Source organism: Tachypleus tridentatus, chromosome 2, assembly GCF_004210375.1.
Source record: "Tachypleus tridentatus isolate NWPU-2018 chromosome 2, ASM421037v1, whole genome shotgun sequence".
NCBI lineage: Eukaryota > Metazoa > Arthropoda > Merostomata > Xiphosura > Limulidae > Tachypleus > Tachypleus tridentatus.
The window spans coordinates 145,223,451-145,239,220 of record NC_134826.1 but is presented as its reverse complement, the minus strand read 5'-3'; the positions used below and the strand labels follow the sequence as shown (position 1 = coordinate 145,239,220).

General features: G+C 33.9%; 1 protein-coding gene across 1 annotated transcript in view; it reads left to right on the top strand.

Moving 5' to 3' along the window:
- Positions 1–15,770, top strand: part of LOC143245294 (glucose transporter type 1-like) — a 582,725-nt gene that overhangs the window by 64,540 nt on the left and 502,415 nt on the right. The gene's annotated exons all lie outside the window — the stretch shown is intronic.

Sequence of the window (15,770 nt, the reverse complement as noted above, 5' to 3'; positions counted from 1 at the left end):
ATTGATGCCAACGGGGGTCACTTTCAACATTGTTTATAATTGTCATTCATATTACCTCCTGTATTCTATATTGAAACATGTCTGTTAATAAATATATAAGTGCACAGTGACTTTCCGAACACCCTGTATGTGTGTGCACCTGTATTACGAATTATTTTCTTCTAAAGTAGCTGAAATATATCAGATAAAGCTTGGTATAGCAAAAATAAATCGATTTAACGTTGTTCGCGACGTAATTAATGGTGTGTCAGGTACTTAATACGTCATTTGTTGTAAAAAAACTCTGTTCGTTTACGAGTAATGCGCTGTAAAAATCACCAATAACTGAGTCGTTAACTTTATTTGTGGAACAATGGTTAAAACATTAACGTCACATAGTCACATGAGAATTTTATAAATATACACCATATGTTAGGGGTTTTCCACAGATTTCTTTTTAGACATACACAAACAAAATCAGAATAATATAAATTTGTAATGTAACAATATGCAACAATTTTTTACCTTATTACTTGCATTAGGCCCGGCATGGTCAGGTGGTTAAGGCACTCGTAATATGAGGGTCGCGGATTCGAATCCCTATTGCACCAAAGATGCTCGCACTTTCAGCCGTCGGGGCGTTATAATGTAACTGTCAATGCCACAATTCGTTGTTGAAAGAGTAGTCCCTCTAGTCTTACACTTTAAAATAAGGGACGGCTAGCGCAGTCAACCCTCGTGTAGCTTTGCGCGAAATTCAAAACAAACAAACCAACCATTACTTGGATTAAAACTGGATTTCGTGTATGTAATTTAATTAAACATAGCTTTAGCTTGCTAACAGTATTACGATTTTAACTTTTATATCGAGGGATTATGAGGTCGAAGGGAGAGGTTAGTGTGGAAATACATTTAAACCTGTTTAGTAAGCGCGTCCATCGAGTGTCTCAAGCCACAAACGTCTCACTTCCATTGTTTTAATTCACAAATATCTTAAGCCAGTCACACATAAAGTAAGAATACACAGACTGGTCCAGTTTATTCATGTGTTATTCCTTTTTTAATATAAACTATTAATAAATGAAGTTCAAAAGGAAAATTGTGACTTTTACTAGTCTGGCTACGATATGTTAGGTTTTCCGCAAGAAGGCGTGTCGCTAGAGAATTGTACTTTATAGGAGTGTTCCATAGTGAGTTTTGTTTGTGTTTTAATTATTTGGAATCTTGTTGGTAAATATTAAACAGATCTCACCGTCAGAATGTTCGAAAATATAGCTGTTGTCATTGGTTGAGATGTACTGTCTACGTATAATACTTTAAGTTGACGAAGTTAAAATTAATTATTTGGTATGTGTGTAAGTCCCGAAATGTTTGATATAATAATCTATCCTGGGATTCGATAACTTGTTGTTTTGTTTCGCTCTTCCAAGCCCGCTGATGAACTGAGATTTTGTCGAAGCTGATTTATTGCACACATGTAGATCAAAGAACATCTTAGACCTTTACGTTGTCTTTTCTTCACTGAAATATGGGTTCTGATGACGAAAAGAACAAACAAACAAACAACTAGTCAGTCAGAATAATTAATAACTAGCCAGTCAGAATAATTAATAGTTAACAACTAGTTAGTCAAAATAATTAATAGTTAACAACTAGCTAGTCAGAATAATTAATAGTTAACAACTAGTTAGTCAAAATAATTAATAGTTAACAACTAGCTAGTCAGAATAATTAATAGTTAACAACTAGTTAGTCAGAATAATTAATATTTAACAACTAGTTAGTCAAAATAATTAATAGTTAACAACTAGTCAGTCAGAATAATTAATAATTGACAACTAGTTAGTCAGAATAATTAATTGTTACAGTATGTTATATGTTATCCAAATACCTAAAGTATCTTAAGCTATTAAAGAGTGACTGTAGGGCTGTGCACCAAACTCGAGGAACAATGGAACATAGTGCGAAGAATAAATTAGATATACTGCCCAAGCATCGAAATGGAACAAACATATTGGTTTATATTCACCAGTAGATAAATAACTGTTTCGAAGTTACATATAAATAATCTTTATATTTAAATTGTTTTTATCTGTGTTGTAATTATGTGGGGTGTTTATAAATGTTTATTTTCTGGTCAATTTTCAGAAATAGATCATTAGACTGCCGCTTGTTTTTCTTTCAGATTTCGTAGGAGTAACTTAACGTAATTAGTATTTTTTTTCTCAGATTTCATAGTGGTAAGTTAATGTAATTAGTAAACGTTATTTCCTCAGATTTCATAGTGGTAAGTTAATGTAATTAGTAAATGTTTTTCCTCAGATTTCATAGTGGTAAGTTAATGTAATTAGTAAATGTTATTTTCTCAGATTTCATAGTGGTAAGTTAATGTAATTACTAAATGTTTTTTTTCTCAGATTTCATAGTGGTAAGTTAATGTAATTAGTAAATGTTATTTCCTCAGATTTCATAGTGGTAAGTTAATGTAATTACTAAATGTTTTTTTCTCAGATTTCATAGTGGTAAGTTAATGTAATTAGTAAATGTTATTTTCTCAGATTTCATAGTGGTAAGTTAATGTAATTAGTAAACGTTTTTTCCTCAGATTTCATAGTGGTAAGTTAATGTAATTAGTAAATGTTTCTTCCTCAGATTTCATAGTGGTAAGTTAATGTAATTAGTAAATGTTATTTCCTCAGATTTCATAGTGGTAAGTTAATGTAATTAGTAAATGTTATTTCCTCAGATTTCATAGTGGTAAGTTAATGTAATTAGTAAATGTTATTTCCTCAGATTTCATAGTGGAAAGTTAATGTAATTAGTAAATGTTATTTCCTCAGATTTCGTAGTGGTAAGTTAATGTAATTAGTAAATGTTATTTCCTCAGATTTCATAGTGGTAAGTTAATGTAATTAGTAAATGTTATTTCCTCAGATTTCGTAGTGGTAAGTTAATGTAATTAGTAAATGTTATTTCCTCAGATTTCATAGTGGTAAGTTAATGTAATTAGTAAATGTTATTTCTTCAGATTTCATAGTGGTAAGTTAATGTAATTGGTAAATGTTATTTCCTCAGATTTCATAGTGGTAAGTTAATGTAATTAGTAAATGTTTTTATCTCAGATTCACCAAACCATATGCCTTATTCTATGTACCTCAGTGTCTTATTGTATGTACCTCAGTGTCTTATTGTATGTACCTCAGTGTCTTATTGTATGTACCTCAGTGCCTTATTGTATGTACCTCAGTGTCTTATTGTATGTACCTCAGTGCCTTATTGTATGTACCTCAGTGCCTTATTGTGTGTACCTCAGTGCCTTATTGTGTGCACTTCAAATTGCCCTGCAATTACTTGCACATCTTTCCTTATCACGTGGATTTTCGAAAGACACATTTGGAAAAGCTGCCTTGACGTGTGTCATACAAGGTATTGAAATAGATCACGTCAATATGTGATGGTAATCGCATGTTCTAAGAATTCACATCAATGTCAACTATTAGGCGGTACACTTTAAACTGTTCGATACAACGCCTTCTTAGTTTTGGGTCACACGGGTGTATTGTAGCAGTTCGCATGGCGTACCAAGAATCCAGTATGATGCAACGCTACTGATGTTTTCGTCGATTTCGTTTCGTTTTGATTATTAATATCTCTTCTGCGATGAATTACAAATATATCGTGCTGTTTTTCTTCTTCCTAGCAGAAGACAGAAGACAGTAGAGTAGGGAAAAACAGAGATCACTAGCTTTGAATCTCATCGGTAATGTTGTATTGACAGTTTAGAAGGAAAAGTCGAGTCACAACGAACAATAAAATCATAATAAGCAGAGTAAAACAAGTAGTTCATCAGGAGTTGCGTATACGTTTTATAAGTTACCGATTTATTAAAGAGTCCACGTTCATACAGGTGAAATATGGTAAAATAAAACAAACAGTATATTAATACAAAAAAACCTTCAATATTGGACGATATTTTTTTCCACAGCAACAGACTGTCACAGTCTAAATGATACGGCTGTTTTTCTACTCCTCTGATTTTGTGTCACAGTCTAAATGATACAGCTGTTTTTCTACTCCTCTGATTTTGTGTCACAGTCTAAATGATACGGCTGTTTTTCTACTCCTCTGATTTTGTGTCACAGTCTAAATGATACAGTTGTTTTTTTACTCCTCTAATTTTGTGTCACAGTCTAAGTGGTACAGCTGTTTTCTTCTTCTCTGATTCTGTATCACAATCTAAGTGATATAACTGTTTTACTAAGTCTGATTCTGTATCACAGTCTAAGTGATATAGACAGTTTTACTAAGTCTGATTCTGTATCACCGTCTAACTGGTATAACTGTTTTACTAAGTCTGATTCTGTATCACAGTCTAACTGATATAGCTGTTTTACTAAGTCTGATTCTGTATCACAGTCTAAGTGATATAGCTGTTTTACTAAGTCTAATTCTGTATCACTGTCTAAGTGATATAGCTGTTTTAATAAGTCTGATTCTGTATCACAGTCTAAGTGATATAACTGTTTTACTAAGTCTGATTCTGTATTACAGTCTAAGTGATATAGCTGTTTTACTAAGTCTGATTCTGTATCACAGTTTAAGTGATATAGCTGTTTTACTAAGTCTGATTCTGTATCACAATCTAAGTGATATAGCTGTTTTACTAAGTCTGATTCTGTATCACAATCTAAGTGATATAGCTGTTTCACTAAGTCTGATTCTGTATCACAGTCCAAGTGATAACAATAAACAATTGTTTTTAATTTTTATACTTTGTTCTTACGAAGATATCGAACGTTTACGTGTGGTGTAAATCACATCTAAGTGAAAAGTAACTTATTTTTACTGGAAGGAAATACGTCATCAGGAACATGTAATAACACACCATAGTTATTAATAGCTGTTAACTTCCTGAAGTCGCAGAATGTAACAGAAAGTCTTCAATGAAAAACGTTTTTCTTCACGGTATCACCTAATGCATTGATCGTTCAACTCCCACTCTGTAGGTCACAGGTTCGAATCCTGTCACCAAACATGCTCTTCCTTACAGCCGTTTATGAGAGTGATCGCTGGCTGTTGTTACCTTGATAACTTCTTTCTCTATGATTCGTCGTTTCTAAATGAGGCTGGTACAGATTGCCATCGAGAAACGAACGTTGGAATACATTTAAAAAGAAGTGTTTTAAACTGAACATTTTTAATATTACATTGTATACTACGCCATCTTCATTTTAAAGAAGTTAAGCGAATTAAAATTCCTGCAAAATTTAAATATTTTAATAAATCTTCAATTAAAAGATGAATGTATTAAATGTAAATAGTTGTTTGTGCTTTCAAACAAACGAAGGCGAGTTTAATTAATAAAACATTGCATCGTCACTCAGACGAAACCGGGCCCGTCATGGCCAGGTGGATAAGGCACTCGACCCGTAATCCGAGGGTCGCGGATTCGAATCTCCGTCACACCAAAAATGCTCGCTCTTTCAGCCATGGGGGCGTTATAATGTGACGGTCAATCCCACTATTCGTTGGTAAAAAAGTAGCCCAAGAGTTGACTAGTTGCCTTCCCCCTAGTCTTACACTGCTACTTTAGGAACGGCTAGTGCAGATAGCCCTCGAGAAGCTTTGCGCGAAATTCGAAAACAAACTGACAAAACATTGTCCTTTTACTAAACTTTGGGAAGGTTCCTGTACCCATCTATGGCAGTGTCATCAGTGATGACGAGAAAACCCACTTGTAGAGAAAAATGTATATGTAAAATCGGCTGGTATGGGTTGAGAAAACACTATGTAGAGGAGCGAACAACGTTTCGATCTTCTTCAGTCATCATCAAGCTCACCAAAAAGGTTTTACCAGCCGTTTTTACATATACATGACAGTGTCACTTCACTAAGATAAGGCTATGTCATTCTACTCAGATATGGCTGTGTCTCTCTATTCATCTGTGGCTGTTTCACTCGACTCAGAATTGATAGTGTCACTCTATTCATCTGTGGCTGTGTCATCCACTCAGATATGATAGTATCACTCTATTCATCTGTAGCTGTGTCATTCTATTCAGATATGGCTGTGTCTCTCTATTCATCTGTGGCTGTTTCACTCGACTCAGAATTGATAGTGTCACTCTATTCATCTGTGGCTGTGTCATCCACTCAGATATGATAGTGTCACTCTATTCATCTGTGGCTGTGTCACTCTACTCAGATATGAAAGTACTACTTAACTCGCCCATGGCTGTGTCACTCTACTCAGATATGAAAGTACTACTTAACTCGGCTATGGCTGTGTCACTCTACTCAGATATGAAAGTACTATTTAACTCGGCTATGGCTGTGTCACTCTACTCAGATATGAGAGTACTATTTAACTCGGCTATGTCTGTGTCACTTAAACCCAATTAAAATTGACGTATTAATTTCCTACAAATTGTTTTTCATTGTTCTGTTGTTCTGATGCAAAACTGTTTTTGTTCTTTGCTCAATTTCAGCATTGTAGTCCCTTTGTTGTTTCCTTTTACGAATAACTCAGTGAGGCAAGAAATTAATTTTAGGCACTCGGTACTATACTTTAAATGAATTTTAGGCACTCGGTACTCTACTTTAAATTAATTTTAGGCACTCGGTACTATACTTTAAATTAATATTACGCACTCGGTACTAAACGTTAAATTAATTTTAGGCACTCGGTACTATGCTTTAAATTAATTTTAGGCACTCGGTACTATACTTTAAATTAATTTTAGGCACTCGGTACTATACTTTAAATGCGCACAAAAGGTGCCTTTGATTTTGTATAAAAACAAGTTTATTATTGACGTTCAAGTTATTGTCTTTATTGAGGCAGTTTGCCCTTACTGTTTTACATACAGTCTTTACTAAGACAGATGAATGGAAACGTTCTAGTAGTGGAATATAATAAGACGAAAATACAGGGCAACAAAGAATACATTAAGAACAAGAATGTTTCTTTAAGAACCGGAAACCTTATAGTTGTTGTGATGCACAATAGATTGAAAAGAGGAGATAATATACAGTATATCAAATGAGAATAAGATATTTTTCAATATACCTTATCTTTAACAATATGGATCGAGATATCCTTTGTATAGCACTTTTATGAACGTTACTATGTTATGAAAATACTTCCTTCGTTCGAGAATATCCTTTCCCTTTTTTGTGTACACAGAAGAATTAATAACATCTGAAGGTTATTTTTAGTTGTGCGAGGAATAATTGGCTAAAGTATACATTACAGACAAATTTTAAAATCTGTACTCCAAACCTTTAGAGCTTCGTTGTTGTTTTGAATTAAGCACAAAGCTACACAATGGGCTATCTATGTTCTGCCCACCACGGGTATCGAAACCCGGTTTTTTTAGCGTTGTAAGTCCGCAGACATACCGCTGAGCCACTGGGGAGCTTGGAGTTTCGATCCGACAAGTTATATGTCAAGTCTATCCAAGAGAACTTAATTATCCATTTTCAGTTATACATTTGTTGAAATTAGCAACAGACGTACAGCAATCTGTGAACTTCTGTTAACTAAAACGTACCAAGAATAACGTTATAAAGGAAGTTATATTATATATATTCATATTCTCTATTTATTAATCTTTTGAAAAACGTAAAAAACATTATCGTACGTGTTTTTTTCTTATCAAGTACACCTTACCGAAATAGTACTCACAACAGTTGTTATGATGTGAACTTCTTTTATCTTTACGAACCATAATTATCAGTAATTATACTTGTAATAAGACTTGTTAGGCCTATTATACTTCTAACACTCAAGTTTTAGTCTAGTTCGTTAGGGGTTTTTAAGAATTAGGAGAACATGTAATAATAATAGTATTACAACCTCACTTTGTCCACCATATCCATCGTCAACAATGCATTTTTCTCAGTCCAAAGCTCACCAGGTCGACTGGGACATATAAAACACTAATACTGACGTCTTAGAACGTTATAACGGAGCAATAACAAAATCTGATGTTATTTCTTTCAGTTCCTTCACTGGAGTGTTACTACGAGTTATAATACTAACACTAAATGTGACTGAGAACCAGTGACATCTATTCAAGAAAAATAATAGAGAAGTATGACTCGGTTTTTAGATTTTGCTATTGTCAGTAAGAAAGCTTGCTGTTATTTTTTAGAATAATTCTGAAATTGAAAGTCGAAGCATATAGAAAATCTTTACCTACTCGCTTCTTTGTCTGCATAAGACCTTCTCCGTAACCTTGTTTAAAATAACACTGGAACTAGATCGGATATGCTAGAAGTTCTATAGGGAAAACAAAATGCGTGAGCACTCAAAATACGTGAGAGTTGAACGCATAATTGTCCCCCGCTGGGACAGAGGAAAGTCTGGGATTTACAACGCTAAAATCAGGGATTTCGATTCCTCTCCATTGGCACAGCAGATAGTTCGAAGTGGCTTTGCTGTATGAAAAACACACGGACTGGACTCGTATAATTAAGCGATTAGCGTTTTTACGAAAATGTGTTAGTAATAATAGATGTGTAAATTAATCGCATAATATTAAATGACTTCTGTCTTATAATAAAAGGTTTTTAATAACTAAATAATTATTCTTTGCTACTTTTCTCGGCTCGAGGTTTTCCAAACGAAATGATTCTTGGTTAATAAAATTCAGACACGAAATGTTTCTCTAACAACCTGTTATGGACAGCGTCTGTTCACTCTTCGTCCTGGTAAGATGCGAGAACCTAAAACATCGATTTTGATTTTAAACAAGAGAGATTCTGCAACTGATGGTCCAACAAGCGACCTCTTCTGACAAAAATATGAATTAATTAAACAGATGCCACGAAGTACTTTGGCATGCAGAGAAAAAAATATTTTTAGTGTTTCTTCGTTGTTTACTTGTTGTTGTCTGCTACCAGTCAGTTACAAACTCAAGAATATTACAATCCCAGCCGACCTGAAGAATCCTGAAATTAAACAAAAGGCCTCGTCAGCATTGGGTAGAGCAGATGTAAGGTCGTTGAGTTATTTTTAAACATTCTTCCTTGGTTTCAGATGTTATTATGAATTACGAACTGAGTTTTCTATGTTCATTTAATCAGTAAAAATCGTTATTTTTAAACTTGAGTAAAACTCACAATTTAATAAAAAAAAAGACCTAATCACTTAATGTCATTCCGCCATCTTGTACACTTCTTCATTAGCACGAAATATTAAAACACACATCAACTTTGACCATCTAATGCTCGATTCTACGTTTCTATACTGCTAATCAGGCGTATGATTTGTTTAGGATGAGTATATTCCTAGACCTTAAACCCTTTTATATTCGTATCCAGAAATAATGTGATTGGATTTATGTGTCTGTCTTTAAGAATCACTAACCGCAGAGTAGCTCTGAATGGTCGAAACAATCGATATTTAGAAGTTTATTTTTTGCCTCGTTTTACTTACACAGATTCGACAGTTTCATTCCAGGTTTTGAAAAGGAACGTATTGTCGAGAGATATTTTACATTTGTGAAATATCGTGAGTATTAAAAACAGGGTTTTATTAGCGTTGAACCCTCTCAGAGAGAGTTATCAACAAAGTGGCAGAAACCGAGTTTCGAATTCTCTCTTTCAGACGCTGGAAAATTTCCAAACTAGTAAAATCGATGTGAGCAGACCTGAAATTAAGAATTGAAAACGTAGCTGGCTGCCTAGGGCACTGAATTCTCGGGGGATTCTTCGCTGTGAATAGGGACACAGTCCTAATTTCTGCCTAGGGCACCAGATAAGCTATCGCGGACCATGCATGTGACTTAACTTATTTTGCTGATAAAGTGCATTTATGTGACAGTTATTCGAAATTCTACCGAAGCGCTTGATCAAATTATAAATTTGCTGTCTTTGGAAATTATGTTATTTGTGTTTCAATGTTTATATATACATATATAACATATATATATGTTTATATATACATTTTAAGACCTAGATTTTATTCAATATTTTCCTAAAACATTAATATGAAGCTTCGTATGCAAAGTCTGAATGGAGAAAAAATCAGATAAAAGTATTTTATAATCCCAAACTTGTCTGTTTGTTTTTAATTTCGCGCAAAGCTACAAGAGGGCTATCTGCGCTAGCTGTCTCTAATTTAGCAACTAGTGACCACCACCCACCACCGACTCTTGGGCTACTCTTTTACCAACGAATAGTGGGAATAACCGCACATTATAACGCCCTTACGATTCGAACCCGCGACCCTCGGATTACGGTTTGAATTTCGCGAAAAGCTACACAAAGGCTATCTGCGCAAGCCGTACATAATTTAGCAACATGAGACTACAGGGAAGGCAGCTAGCTCGTCATTATCACCCACCGCCAACTCTTTCACCAACGAATAGTGGGATTGACCGTAAATTATAACGCCCACACGGCTGAAAGGACGAGCATGTTTGTTACGACAGGGATCCGAAGTCGCGACCTTCAGATTACAAGTCGAGTGCCTTAACCACCTAGCCATAATCTCAGATAACTTACTTTCAATTTTAAACGATTCCAAGTGTTGTTTTTTTCATGTTAATGGTTGTTTTGTTGGGTTTTTTTTGTAAAATGTAAATCTAATCTAAGCTTGGCGATAGAAGAAAACATTAAGAGCTTCTTGCAATAAATATATAATCTAACTATATCTTTATTTTCCTCGGAAGATAATACTCCTGTAAATCCAGTCAATTTATAAAGCCTTTCGAACCAGCCTATCAAAAACTGACTATACAGTTAGATCAGAGACTAACCAACAGCCACTGTTACAAGGGCTTCATCCTGTTTTCTGAACCGAAAAAAATGGGATTTTGTTAACACTTATATAATAGACCCATGTAGCTGAAAACCTAATGCATATAAAACGATATCACATCTACTATTCTAGACCTTTACGATCCGCAGCCCGGCACATTAACCACCAGACTACATATATCTGGTCCTTATCAAGCATGATGGAAACAGCTTTGAAACCAATAGCATACAAATACAGAGCTGTATTTTAAAATGTTTACATCTTATAGCACGAAAGTATTTAAAAATGTATTGTATAATGGACGATAATATAAACCTGGATAAACGTAAGTTTATTTTCGTTCATTTAGACGTTTTTTTCTTATTGTTAAAGTTGGCCAAGAAGTACAAGTACTTGTGTTCGAATCATTATAAACTATTTAATATTAATATCAATAAATAAATGATATATGCGGATAAAATAGATTAATATGGATCATATTGCTGTCGTCTCCTTTGTATGAACCTGCACTCTCTCTACCACGAGGAATCGAACCCGGTTTGTAGTATTGCAAGTGCATAAGTCTGTCGCTAACCCACAGGTGTATTTCTGTAGAACATTCCAAACAGATTACTCTATCCATAATCTGCCAGATACGTCATTGTTGAAAACACATTCACATCAGATATCAATTAACTGTTAATTATAATTGTGTTACTTTAATTATTCGTTGTCACATTGTGAACAACAGAAAGTAAAATACGGCTTTTGCAGACGTACTCGATTAGTTTTACAATAGCTATTCACTACTGCTGACACCATAAATGTTTTAGTAACCTACTGAGCTGTTCTTCTAAACTGGTATACATAACACATATGCCTATATATGTGTTGCAAACTTTGGCACTCGTATTCGATTATTGTCTATACCGAAATGTGACGCACGGGTTACGATTTTATTATATCATTGTTGATTCGTCCTATATGTTCCAGTGTTGTTAGTTTAATGATTTGAACACCACGGGAACAGCTAAACGTATATAACCTAACTCATTCGCCCACACTATAACCGTACCTAGCAACCGGCACATCCACTTGTCGCCTCGTGCACCCCGATCAATACTTGAAAGCACGCGCCCCGTGCTTTTCTCTTTTCTGTATCCAGTCTGCGTTAATGGTTTCAAAATAGAGAGACGTTACACAGCCTTCCTATTTTGTTGAAAACGGGAAAATACCAAGCTAATTCGTTTCAGTTTCAAATTTGACTCGTTTAAAAGAGAAATTTTATTGCGGGAACATTGGCTTAAAAGAAAACAAAATTATAAATTTTACAATTAGCTGAACTTTACTTAGGGCGACTTCTTTCGAAAGAGATCTTTTGTTATGTCGAAAAATTTGTTTCAGTTAATAAACAGAATAAGACAAGACATATATATCTATATTTATATTACATATATAGATTTCTCACTTTATTCAAATAAGCCCATGTATTAAAAACACTTGGGCTACTCTTTTACCAACGAATAGTGGGAATTGACTATCACGTTATAACACCCCCACGGCTGAAAAGGTGAACATGTTTGATGTAACGGGAATTCGAACCCGCGACCCTTGGATTACGAGTCGAGTGCCTTAACCACCTAGCAGGCCGTAACGTTAATGATATTATGAAATTATGTTTTTGTTGGCAAATATTTTGTTCCGTCTAAAATTCATATTTTGTTGAGTTTCTGGAGTACAAGCATATTCAACTATATTTTAGAACGTTACCATGGAATTTCAAATGTTATAAAAACTAGCTGGAAAACTCATTCAGAAATATTTATATATTTCGAGAAATAAGGAAACTTATTAGCAGGTGCCAAAACAAAGTCTTTCTCCTAACACTGACATTTATTTTAAATACACAATATTTTACGTTTCAACACGCGATTATTAACCCCCATGTTATTACTTTTTATATCGTTATGTGGGATCCAAGTAATACTACTGTAACATTTTGAATACGTTCACTACAAGTAGGATCTACATAACACTACTGTAACATTTTGAATACGTTCACTACAAGTAGGATCCACGTAATACTACCGTAACATTTTGAATACGTTCACTGCAATTAGGATCTACATAATACTACTGTAACATTTTGAATACGTTCACTGCAAGTAGGATCCAAGTAATACTACTGTAACATTTTGAATACGTTCACTACAAGTAGGATCTACATAACACTACTGTAACATTTTGAATACGTTCACTACAAGTAGGATCTACATAATACTACTGTAACATTTTGAATACGTTCATTGCAAGTAGGATCTACATAATACTACTGTAACATTTTGAATACGTTCACTACAAGTAGGATCTACTTAATACCACTGTAACATTTTGAATACGTTCACTACAAGTAGGATCTACATAATACTACTGTAACATTTTGAATACGTTCACTACAAGTAGGATCTACATAATACTACTGTAACATTTTGAATACGTTCACTACAAGTAGGATCTACATAACACTACTGTAACATTTTGAATACGTTCACTACAAGTAGGATCCACGTAATACTACCGTAACATTTTGAATACGTTCACTGCAATTAGGATCTACATAATACTACTGTAACATTTTGAATACGTTCACTGCAAGTAGGATCCAAGTAATACTACTGTAACATTTTGAATACGTTCACTACAAGTAGGATCTACATAACACTACTGTAACATTTTGAATACGTTCACTACAAGTAGGATCTACATAATACTACTGTAACATTTTGAATACGTTCATTGCAAGTAGGATCTACATAATACTACTGTAACATTTTGAATACGTTCACTACAAGTAGGATCTACTTAATACCACTGTAACATTTTGAATACGTTCACTACAAGTAGGATCTACATAATACTACTGTAACATTTTGAATACGTTCACTACAAGTAGGATCTACATAATACTACTGTAACATTTTGAATACGTTCACTGCAAGTAGGATCTACATAATACTACTGTAACATTTTGAATACGTTCACTACAAGTAGGATCTACATAATATTAGTGTAACATTTTGAATACGTTCACTACAAGTAGGATCCACTTAATACTACTGTAACATTTTGAATACGTTCACTGCTAGTAAGATCTACATAATACTACTGTAACATTTTGAATAAGTTCACTACAAGTAGGATCTACATAATACTACTGTAACATTTTGAATACGTTCACTGCAAGTAGGATCTACATAATACTACTGTAACATTTTGAATACGTTCACTGCAAGTAGTATCCACTTAATACTGCTGTAACATTTTGAATACGTACACTGCAAGTAGGATCTACATAATACTACTGTAACATTTTGAATACGTTCACTGCAAGTAGGATACACTTAATACTGCTGTAACATTTTGAATACGTTCACTGCAAGTAGGATCTACATAATACTACTGTAACATTTTGAATACGTTCACTGCAAGTAGGATCTACATAATACCACTGTAACATTTTGAATACGTTCACTACAAGTAGGATCTACATAATACTACTGTAACATTTTGAAAACGTTCACTGCAAGTAGGATCTACATAATACTACTGTAACATTTTGAATACGTTCACTACAAATAGGATCTACATAATATTAGTGTAACATTTTGAATACGTTCACTACAAGTAGGATCCACTTAATACTACTGTAACATTTTGAATACGTTCACTGCTAGTAAGATCTACATAATACTACTGTAACATTTTGAATAAGTTCACTACAAGTAGGATCTACATAATACTACTGTAACATTTTGAATACGTTCACTGCAAGTAGGATCTACATAGTACTACTGTAACATTTTGAATACGTTCACTGCAAGTAGGATCCACTTAATACTGCTGTAAGATTTTGAATACGTTCACTGCAAGTAGGATCTACATAATACTACTGTAACATTTTGAATACGTTCACTGCAAGTAGGATCTACATAATACTACTGTAACATTTTGAATACGTTCACTGCAAGTAGGATCCACTTAATACTACTGTAACATTTTGAATACGTTCACTACTAAGTAGGATCCAAGTAATACTACTGTAACATTTTGAATACGTTCACTACAAGCAGGATCTACATAACACTACTGTAACATTTTGAATATGTTCACTACAAGTAGGATCCACGTAATACTACTGTAACATTTTGAATACGTTCACTACCAGTAGGATCTACATAATACTACTGTAACATTTTGAATTCGTTCACTACATGTAGGATCTACATAATAAATACTACTGTAACATTTTGAATACGTTCACTACTAAGTAGGATCCAAGTAATACTACTGTAACATTTTGAATACGTTCACTACAAGCAGGATCTACATAACACTACTGTAACATTTTTAATACGTTCACTACATGTAGGATCTACATAATACTACTGTAACATTTTTAATACGTTCACTGCAAGTAGGATCTACATAATACTACTGTAACAATTTGAATACGTTCACTACAAGTAGGATCTACATAATACTACTCTAACATTTTGAATACGTTCACTACAAGTAGGATCTACATAATACTACTATAACATTTTGAATACGTTCACTACAAGTAGGATCTACATAACACTACTGTAACATTTTGAATACGTTCACTACAAGTAGGATCCACGTAATACTACCGTAACATTTTGAATACGTTCACTGCAATTAGGATCTACATAATACTACTGTAACATTTTGAATACGTTCACTGCAAGTAGGATCCAAGTAATACTACTGTAACATTTTGAATACGTTCACTACAAGTAGGATCTACATAACACTACTGTAACATTTTGAATACGTTCACTACAAGTAGGATCTACATAATACTACTGTAACATTTTGAATACGTTCATTGCAAGTAGGATCTACATAATACTACTGTAACATTTTGAATACGTTCACTACAAGTAGGATCTACTTAATACCACTGTAACATTTTGAATACGTTCACTACAAGTAGGATCTACATAATACTACTGTAACATTT